This window comes from Arachis hypogaea, chromosome 13 (genome assembly GCF_003086295.3).
Source record: "Arachis hypogaea cultivar Tifrunner chromosome 13, arahy.Tifrunner.gnm2.J5K5, whole genome shotgun sequence".
Lineage (NCBI taxonomy): Eukaryota > Viridiplantae > Streptophyta > Magnoliopsida > Fabales > Fabaceae > Arachis > Arachis hypogaea.
In genome coordinates this window covers 45,257,427-45,268,455 of record NC_092048.1, presented here as the reverse complement: position 1 = coordinate 45,268,455, position 11,029 = coordinate 45,257,427, and the positions used below count along the sequence as shown (strand labels likewise).

The following is an 11,029-nucleotide window of genomic DNA, read 5'->3' as shown; positions in this document are numbered from 1 at the left end:
GCCAAAAGTTGGACTCGTGGGATTCACGCCACAAGCAAAACATGTCCGGGATAATTATGGAAAAGCAACCGAAAAGGGAAGTATGAGGGAGATTTTAGAGTCTCAAGTTGAGAACAAGGAAGTGGAGTGTGTTTTGCAACAAGTGGAAGAGAAGGAGATTGTTGAAGAAGAAGAAGTGGAAGAAGACCTAGGGGAGGTTGAAAAAGAAGGACGTTCCATCATTGAAGACAACTCTACATCAAGTGACAATGGTGATCTTGTTGGAGCTTCTTCCATAGGATGTGAAACTGGTGCACGGAAATCATGATTCACACTTTTCATAACTCCGCACAACTAACCAGCAAGTGCACTGGGTCGTCCAAGTAATACCTTACATGAGTAAGGGTCGATTCCACGGAGATTGTCGGCTTGAAACAAGCTATGGGAATCCTTGTAAATCTCAGTCAGGTGGATTCAATTGGTGATGAAGTTTTAATAATTAAAAGATAAATAAAACATAAAATAAAATAAAGTTACTTATGTAATTCACTGGTGGAAATTTCATATAAGCGTCTGGAGATGCTTTGTTGCTTCTGAACCTCTGCTTCTCTATTGTCTTCTTCCAACCATGCGTTACTTCCTTCCATAGCAAGCTGTAGGATCCTCTCAGTGAAAATGGTCCTCTACGGTTTCTGCACGGCTAATCAACTGTCGGATTGCTCGTCTCGGATGAAAAATACCAGGTACAGCTACCGCATGGCTAATCATCTGTCGGTTTCCACTAGCGTCGGAATTAAATCCATTGATCTTTTTGCACACTATCACTGCGCCCAACATTCGCAAGTTTGAAGCTCGTCATGGTCATCCCTTCCCGGATCCTACTCGGAATACCACAGACAAGGTTTAGACTTTTCGGATCTTAGGAATGCTGCCAATAATTCTAGCCTATACCACGAAGATACTAATCTCACAGACTCGGTCCGTGTATTAGATATCCAAGAGAATATACTCCAACTGTCGTCCAATGACTACGTTGAACATCATGTAGACCGCTTTGTGGTTGTCAGGCACGCGGATCTTGGCTAAGCGAGTAACGAAGATTGGGTGATTGTCACGGGTCACCCCTTCATTCTAACTTAACTGAATTAAGTATGAGAGTATATCTTGGAGAAAAAGTAGGCGTGAATTGAATAGAAAACAGTAGTAATTGCATTAATTCATGAAGAACAGCAGAGCTCCACACCTTAATCTATGGGGTGTAGAAACTCCACCGTAAAAAATACATAAGTGAAAATAGTCTAGGCATGGCCATGAGGCCAGCCTCCAAACATAAACAATGGTCTCTCCGTATGAAAAGTCTCTGAATACAATAGTAAAAAGTGCTATTTATACTAAACTAGCTACTAGGGATTACAGAAAATAAGTAACTTAGTGCAGATAGTGCAGAAATCCACTTCTGGGGCCCACTTGGTGTGTGCTTGGGCTAAGAATTGAAGCTTTTTTGTGCATAGGCTCTTCCTGGAGTTAAACGCCAGCTTTAGTGCTAGTTTGGGCATTTAACTCTAATTCTGGTGCCAGTTTTGGCGATTTACGCCAAGATGTTTTAGGCTGGCTTTGGATGCCAGTTTGGGCCATCAAAGCTTAGGCAAAGTATAAACTATTATATATTTCTGGAAAGCTCAGGATGTCTACTTTCCAACGGAATTGAGATAGTGCCAATTAGGCTTCTGTAGCTCCAAAAAATCCACTTCGAGTGCAGGAGGGTCAGAATCCAACAGCATCTGCAGTCTTTTTTCAACTTCTGAATCAGATTTTTGCTCAGGTCCCTCAATTTCAGCCAGAAAATACCTGAAATCATAGAAAAACACACAAACTCATAGTAAAGTCCAGAAATGTAATTTTTTAATAAAAACTAATATAAATATAATAAAAAGTAATTAAAATATACTAAAAACTATGTAAAAATAATGTCAAAAAGGGTATAAATTATCCGCTCATCACAACACCAAACTTAAATTGTTGCTTATCCCCAAGCAACTGAAAAAAATAGGATAAAAAGAAGAGAATATATAATGAATTCCAAACTTATCAATGAAGATTAGCTTCAATTAGATGAACGGGACTTGTAGCCTTTTTGCTTCTGAACAGTTTTGACATCTTACTTTATCCTTTGAAGTTCAGAATGATTGGCATCTATAGGAACTCATAATTTAGATAGTGTTATTGATTCTCCTAGTTCAGTATGTTGATTCTTGAACACAGCTACTTTATGAGTCTTGGCCGTGACCCTAAGCATTTTGTTTTCCAGTATTACCACCGGATACATAAATGCCACAGACACATAACTGGGTGAACCTTTTCAGATTGTGACTCAGCTTTGGTAGAGTCCCCAGTTAAAGGTACCCAGAGCTCTTAAGCACACTCTTTTTGCTTTGGACCTCGACTTTAACCGCTCAGTCTCAAGCTTTTCACTTGACACCTTCATGCCACAAGCACATGGTTAGGGACAACTTGATTTAGCCGCTTAGGCCAGGATTTTATTCCTTTGGGCCCTCCTATCCATTAATGCTCAAAGCCTTGGATCTTTTTTACCCTTGCCTTTTGGTTTAAAGGGCTATTGGCTTTTTCTGCTTGCTTTTTTTTTTCGCCACTTTTTCTCTCTCTTTTTTTTCTACAAGCTTTTCACTGCTTTTCTTGCTTCAAGAATCAATTTTATGATTTTTCATATTATCAATAACATTTCTCCTTTTTCATTATTCTTTCAAGAGCCAACAATTTTAACATTCATAAACAACAATATAAAAAATATGCACTATTCAAGCATTCATTCAGAAAACAAAAAGTATTGCCACCACATCAAAATAATTAAACTAATTTCAAGATAGAATTCGAAATCATGTACTTCTTATTCTTTTGCAAATAAAAATATTTTTCATTTAAGAAAGGTGAAGGATTCATAGGACATTCATAGCTTTAAGACATAGACACTAGACACTAATGATCATGTAATAAAGACACAAACATAGATAAAACATAAAGCATAGAAATCGAAAAACAGGAAAATAAGAACAAGGAAATTAAAGAACGGGTCCACCTTAATGATGGCAGCTAGTTCTTCTTCTTGAAGATCTTATGGAGTGCTTGAGCTCCTCTATGTCTCTTCCATGCCTTTGTTGTTCCTCCCTCATGGCTCTTTGGTCCTTTCTAATTTCATTGAGGATAATGGAGTGCTCTTGGTGCTCCATTCTTAGTTGTTCCATGTTGGAACTTAGTTCTCCTAAAGAGGTGTTGAGTTGCCCCCAATAGTTGTGTGGAGGAAAATGCATCCCTTGAGGTATCTCAGGGATTTCATGATGAGGTATTTTCTCATGCTCTTGTTGAGGTCCATGATTGGGCTCTCTTGTTTGCTCCATCCTCTTTTTAGTGATGGACTTGTCCTCTTTAATGAGGGTGTCTTCCTCTATGACAACTCCAGCTGAATTGCATAGGTGACAGATGAGATGAGGGAAGGCTAACCTTGCCAAAGTAGAGGGCTTATCCGCCACCTTGTAGAGTTCTAGGGATATGATCTCATGAACTTCTACTTCCTCTCCATTCATTATACTATGAATCATGATAGCCTGGTCTATTGTAACTTCAGACCGGTTGCTAGTAGGAATGATAGAGCGTTGGATGAACTCCAACCATCCCCTAGCCACGGGTTTGAGGTCAAGCCTTCTTAGTTGAACTGGCTTGCCTCTTGAGTCTCTCTTCCATTGAGCTCCTTCCACACAAATGTCCCTAAGGACTTGGTCCAACCTTTGATCAAAGTTGACCCTTCTAGTGAAGGGATGAGGATCTCCTTGCATCATTGGCAAGTTGAATGCCAACCTCATATTTTCCGGACTGAAATCCAAGTAATTCCCCCGAACCATTGTGATCCAATTCTTTGGGTTCGGGTTCATACTTTGATCATGGTTCCTAGTGATCCATGCATTAGCATAGAACTCTTGAACCATTAAGATTCCGACTTGTTGAATGGGGTTGGTGAGAGTTTTCCAACCTCTTCTTTGAATCTCATGTCGGATCTCTGGATATTCACTCTTTTTGAGCTTGAAAAGGACCTCGGTGATCACCTTTTTCTTGGCCACAATTTTATAGAAGTGGTCTTGATGGACCTTTGAGATGAATCTCTCCATCTCCCATGACTTGGAGGTGGAAGTAATTGCCTTCTCTTTCCTCTTTCAAGAGATTTCTCCGGTCTTAGGTGCCATTAGTGGTTATGGAAAAATAGAAAAGCAGAGCTTTTTCCACACCAAACTTAAAAGGTTTGCTCGTCCTCAAGAAAAATAAGAAAGAAAGGAGTAGAAGAAGAAGAAATGGAAGAGATGGAGGGGAAAAGTGAATTCAGCCAAGGGGGTTAATTGTGTATGAAGTGTGAAATTGAAGGTTGTAAGGAGGGGTATTTATAGGGTAGGAGGGAGAGGGAATTCGGTCATGAAGGGGTAGGTTAGGGAGGGAAATGGTTTGAATTTGAATGGTGAGGTAGGTGGGGTTTATGATGGATGGATGTGAGTGATGAAGAGAATATGGGGAAGAAGGTAGGATTTGATAGGTGAAGGGTATTTGGGGAAGAGTTATTGATGGGATTGGTTAAGGGTATTTGGGGAAGAGTGTTATGGAAAGGTGTGAAGAGGAGAGAAGAAGACGTAGGGTAGGTGGGGATCTTGTGGGGTCCACAGATCCTGAGGTGTCAAGGAATTCTGCTTCTTGAACCAATCTGGCGTTCAAACGCCCTTTGTGTGCCAATTCTGGCGTTTAACGCCAGCTCTGCTACCTTTCCTGGCGTTAAACGCCAGTCTGCTGCCCCTTTCTAGCGTTTAACGCCAGCCAAATGCCAGACACCAGACACCCCTTTCTGGCATTAAACGCCCATTTTACTATCCTTACTGGCGTTTAAACGCCAGTAAGCCTGTCTTCTTGGGTGTGCTATTTTTGATGCTATTTTTTTATTTTGCTTTGATTTTGCAGTTATTTTTATGACTTCACATGATCATCAACCTAAAGAAAACATAAAATAATAATGGAAAATAAATAAATATAATTAAATAACATTGGGTTGCTTCCCAACAAGCGCTTCTTTAATGTCAATAGCTTGACAGTGAAGCTCTTAGAGAGCTTCACAGAGACTCAGAGCTTAATGGTGGCCTCCCAACACCAAACTTAGAAGTTGAGTGTGGGGGCTCTGTTTGACTCTGTATTAAGAGAAGCTTTTCATGCTTCCTCTCCATGGTTACAGAAGAAGATCCTTGAGCCTTAAACACAAGGTAGCCCTCATTCAATTGTAGGACTAACTCTCCTCTGTCCACATCAATCACAGCTTTTGCTGTGGCTAGGAAGGGTCTTCCAAGGATGATGGATTCATCTTCATCCTTCCCAGTGTCTAGGATTATGAAGTCAGCAGGGATATACAGGTCTTCAACCTTCACTAAGACATCCTTTACAAGTCCATAAGCCTATTTCCTTGAATTGTCTGCCATCTCTAATGAGATTTTAGCAGCTTGTACCTCAAATATCCCTAGTTTCTCCATTACAGAGAGTGGCATGAGGTTTATACCTGACCCCAGGTCACACAGGGCCTTTTCAAAGGTCATGGTGCCTATGGTACAGGGTATTAAGAATTTTCCGGGATCCAGTTTCTTCTGAGGTAATTTCTGTTGAGCCAGGGTATTTAGTTCATTAATGAGCAATGGAGGTTCATCCTCCCAAGTCTCATTACCAAACAACTTGGAATTCAGCTTCATGATTGCTCCTAGATACTGAGCAACTTCCTCTTCAATAATATCTTCATCTTTTTCAGAGGAAGAATATTCATCAGAGATCATGAATAGCAACAGTAAGTTCAGTGGAATCTCTATGGTCTCTGTATGAGCCTCAGATTCCTTTGGTTCCTCAATAGGGAACTTCTTAGTGGCCAGTGGACGTCCATTGAGGTCTTCCTCAGTGGAAATCACTGCCTTTCCCTCCTCTACAGGTTCGGCCATGTTGGACGTGTTTATGGCCTTGCACTCTCCTTTTGGATTCTCTTCTGTATTGCTTGGGAGAGTACTAGGAGGAGTTTCTGTAACTCTTTTACTTAGTTGACCTACTTGTGCCTCCAAATTTCTGATGGAGGACCTTGTTTCAGTCATGAAACTAAGAGTGGTCTTAGATAGATCAGAGACTATGGTTGCTAAGTCAGAGAGGCTATGCTTAGAATTCTCTGTCTGTTGCTCAGAAGATGATGGAAAAGGTTTGCTATTGCCAAACCTATTTCTCCCACCATTATTATTGAAGCCTTGATTAGTCTTCTGTTGATCCTTCCATGAGAAATTTGGATGATTCCTCCATGAAGGATTATAGGTGTTTCCATAGGATTCTCCCATGTAATTCACCTCTTCCATTGCAGGATTCTCAAGGTCATAAGCTTCTCCTTCAGGGGAGGCTTCTTTAGTACTGCCTGATGCAGCTTGCGTTTCAGTCAAACTCTGAGAAATCATATTGACTTGCTGAGTCAATATTTTGTTTTGAGCCAATATGGCATTCAAAGTATCAATCTCAAGAACTCCTTTCTTCTAAGTTGTCCCATTATTCACAGGATTTCTTTTAGAAGTGTACATGAACTGGTTATTTGCAACCATTTCAATGAGTTCCTGGGCTTCTGTAGGCGTCTTCTTCAGATGAAGAGATCTTCCAGCAGAGTGATCCAATGACATCTTGGACAATTCAGATAGACCATCATAGAATATACATAAGATGCTCCATTCTGAAAGCATGTCAGAAGGACATCTTCTGATCAATTGCTTGTATCTTTCCCAAGCTTCATAGAGGGATTCACCTTCCTTCTGTCTGAAGGTTTGGACTTCCACTCTAAGCTTGCTCAACTTTTGAGGTGGAAAGAATTTGGCCAAGAAAGCATTGACTAACTTTTCCCAAGAGTTCAGGCTTTCTTTAGGTTGTGAGTCCAACCATATCCTAGCTCTGTCTCTTACAGCAAAGGGGAAAAGCATAAGTCTGTAGACCTCAGGATTAACCCCATTGGTCTTAACAGTGTCACAGATTTACAAGAATTTAGCTAAGAACTGATGAGGATCTTCCAATAGAAGTCCATAAAACTTGCAATTCTGCTGCATTAGAGAAACTAATTGAGGCTTCAGATTAAAATTTTTTGCTCCAATTACAGGAATTGAGATACTTCTTCCATAGAAATCAGAGGTTGGTGCAGTAAAGTCACCAAGCACCTTCCTTGCATCTATACCATTGTTGTTATTTTCGGCTGCCATGTCTTCTTCTTTTTCGAAAATTTCTGTTAGGTCCTCTCTAGAGTTTTGTGCTTTAGCTTCTCTTAGCTTCCTCTTCAGAGTCCTTTCAGGTTCAGGATCAGCTTCAACAAGAATGTTCTTATCCTTTTTCCTGCTCGTATAAAAAAGAAGAGAACAGAAAAGAAGAGGAATCCTCTATGTCACAGTATATAGATTCCTTTATGTGAGTAGAAGAATAGAAGAATAGAATGAAGAAGGGAGAAGAAGAAGAATTCGAACACAGAGAGGGGGAGAGGGTTCGAATTATAAATAGAAGAGAAGTGTTAGTAAATAAATAAAATAAATAGAAAGAGATGAGAGGGAAGGAGCATTCAAATATTAATTAAAATAAAATAAAAAATATTTTTATTTTTAATTTAATTATTAGTTATAATTCAAAAATTAAGAAGAGAAATAAAATAAAATTAGAATTTAAAACAATTAGTTAATTAAAAGGAAATTTGAAAAAAAGTGTTAGTAGTTTATGAAAATTAGAGAGAGAAAAGTAGTTAGGTGGTTTTGAAAAAGATATGATTGAAATAGAAAACTTTTTAAAATTAAACAAAAAGTCAAGTAGTTAATTGAAAAAGATTTGAAAATGAATTTTGAAAAGATAAGAAGTTAGAAAAAGATTTTGAAATTAAATTTTGAAAAAGATATGATTGAAATCTATTTTGAAAAAGATTTGAAAAGGAAATTAAAAAGATTTGATTTTTGAAATTAAAGTTGATTACTTGTCTAACAAGAAACTAAAAGATATGATTCTAGAATTTAAAGATTGATCATTTCTTAATAGGCAAGTAACAACTTGAAAATTTGTGACTCAAAACATTAAATGTTAGCAATAATTTCGAAAAAATGAAATAAAATTAAGGAAAAGATTTTGAAAATCAATTTTGAAATTTTCGAAAATATTAAGAAGAAAATGGAAAAAGATTTGAAAAGATAGAATTTTTAAATTGAAATTTTGACTTGACTAACAAAAAACAACTAAATTTTAAAAATTTTGATTAAGTCAACCCAATGATTTTGAAAATTATGAGCAAAATAAGGGAAAGATATTATTTTTGCTTTTTGAATTTTTAATGAGAGGAAAAAATACCAGATTGAAACAAAACATAAAAATTTAAGATCAAAACAAAAAATGTATGCAAGAACACTTTGAATGTCAAGATGAACACCTAAAACACTTTGAAGATCATGATGAACATCAAGAACATGTTTTTGAAAAATTTTTATGAAAAGAAAAACATGCAAGACACCAAACTTAAAAATTTTTAAACTTTTGACACTAATAATTCAAAAATGCATATGAAAAACAAGAAAAGACTCAAAACAAGAAAACTTAAAGATCAAATAAGGAAAATCATCAAGAACAACTTAAAGATCAATAAAGAACACATGGATGAATTTTTTGAAAATTTTAAGAAAATTTAAAAAGATGCAAGACACCAAACTTAAAATTTGACACTAGACTCAAACAAAAAGCATAAACTTTTTGGTTTTTATGATTTTATTAATTTTTTTGTAATTTTAATTTTTTTTCGTAAATTATTTTGGAAAAAGAAAATAAAGAGATACAAAATTTTTAATAAGAATTCTAGGAATCATGTAATGTTAGTCTAAAGCTCCGGTCCAAAAGATAAGACATGGCCAAATGGCCAGCCAAGCTTTAAGTGAAAGCTTCGGTCCAAAAGATTAGACATGGACAAATAGCCAGCCAAGCTTTAGCATAAAACATATAAGCATGTCAATGAGAAGTGGAAGCCTCAGTCCAAAAAATTAGACATGGCTAAACAGCTAGCCAGGCTTCAACATATCTTATGAAACTCTAGAATTCGTTCTTAAAAATTCTGAAGAACACATTTTAGAAAACGAAAAAGAAAAAATTTTTTAAACGATTTTTTAAAAAAAACTTCTTGAAAAGGAAATAAAGGTTACCTAATCTAAGCAACAAGATGAACCGTCATTTGTCCAAACTCGAACAATTCCCGGCAACGGCGCCAAAAACTTGGTGCACGGAAATCATGATTCACACTTTTCACAACTCCGCACAACTAACCAGCAAGTGCACTGGGTCGTCCAAGTAATACCTTACGTGAGTAAGGGTCGATCCCACGGAGATTGTCGGCTTGAAGCAAGCTATGGTCATCCTTGTAAATCTCAGTCAGGCGGATTCAATTGGTGATGAGGTTTTAATAATTAAAAGATAAATAAAACATAAAATAAAATAAAGTTACTTATGTAATTCACTGGTGGGAATTTCAGATAAGCGTCTGGAGATGCTTTGTTGCTTCTGAACCTTTGCTTCCTTATTGTCTTCTTCCAACCATGCGTTACTTCCTTCCATGGAAAGCTGTAGGATCCTCTCAGTGAAAATGGTCCTCTACGGTTTCTGCACGGCTAATCAACTGTTGGATTGCTCGTCTCGGATGAAAAATACCAGGTACAGCTACCGCATGGCTAATCATCTGTCGGTTCCCGCTAGCGTCGGAATAGAATCCATTGATCCTTTTGCACACTGTCACTGTGCCCAACATTCGTAGGTTTGAAGCTCGTCACAGTCATCCCTTCCCGAATCCTACTCGGAATACCACAGACAAGGTTTAGACTTTCTGGATCCCAGGAATGTTGCCAATAATTCTAGCCTATACCACGAAGATACTAATATCACGGACTCGGTCCGTGTATTAGATATCCAAGAGAATATACTCCAGCTGTCGTCCAATGACTACGTTGAACATCATGTAGACCACTTTGTGGTTGTCAGGCACGCGGATCTTGGCTAAGCGAGTAACGAAGATTGGGTGATTGTCACGGGTCACCCCTTCATTCTGACTTAACTGAATTAAGTACGAGAGTATATCTTGGAGAAGAAGTAGGCGTGAATTGAATAGAAAACAGTAGTAATTGTATTAATTCATGAAGAACAGCAGAGCTCCATACCTTAATCTATGGGGTGTAGAAACTCCACCGTAAAAAATACATAAGTGAAAATAGTCTAGGCATGGCCATGAGGCCATCCTCCAAACGTAAACAATGGTCTCGCCGTATGAAAAGTTTCTGAATACAATAGTAAAAAGTGCTATTTATACTAAACTAGCTACTAGGGATTACAGAAAATAAGTAACTTAGTGCAGATAGTGCAGAAATCCACTTCTGGGGCCCACTTGGTGTGTGCTTGGGCTGAGCATTGAATCTTTTTCGTGTATAGGCTGTTCCTGGAGTTAAACGCCAGCTTTGGTGCTAGTTTGGGCGTTTAACTCCAATTCTGGTGCCAGTTTGGGCGTTTTATGCCAAGATGTTTTAGGCTAGCTTTGGACGCCAGTTTGGGCCATCAAATCTCAGGCAAAGTATAAACTATTATATATTTATGGAAAGCTCAGGATGTCTACTTTCCAATGCAATTAAGATCGCACCAATTGGGCTTCTGTAGCTCTAGAAAATCTACCTCGAGTGCAGGAGGGTCAGTATCCAACAACATCTGCAGTCCTTTTTCAGCCTCTGAATAAGATTTTTGCTCAGGTCCCTCAATTTCAGCCAGAAAATACATGAAAACACAGAAAAACACACAAACTCATAGTAAAGTCCAGAAATATGATTTTTGAATAAAAACTAATAAAAATATAATAAAAAGTAATTAAAACATACTAAAAACTATGTAAAAACAATGCCAAAAGGGTATAAATTATCTGCTCATCAGAAACCGATGTTGAGGAGGCATGTGCACA

At 37.9% G+C, this 11,029-nt stretch overlaps 1 non-coding gene across 1 annotated transcript; it reads left to right on the top strand.

Moving 5' to 3' along the window:
• The first annotated feature begins 6,767 nt into the window (after window positions 1-6,767).
• Window positions 6,768-6,875, top strand: LOC112738697 (small nucleolar RNA R71). Its single transcript, XR_003169642.1, has one exon. It is a non-coding gene; the product is annotated as a small nucleolar RNA R71 (small nucleolar RNA).
• Window positions 6,876-11,029: the final 4,154 nt, after the last annotated feature.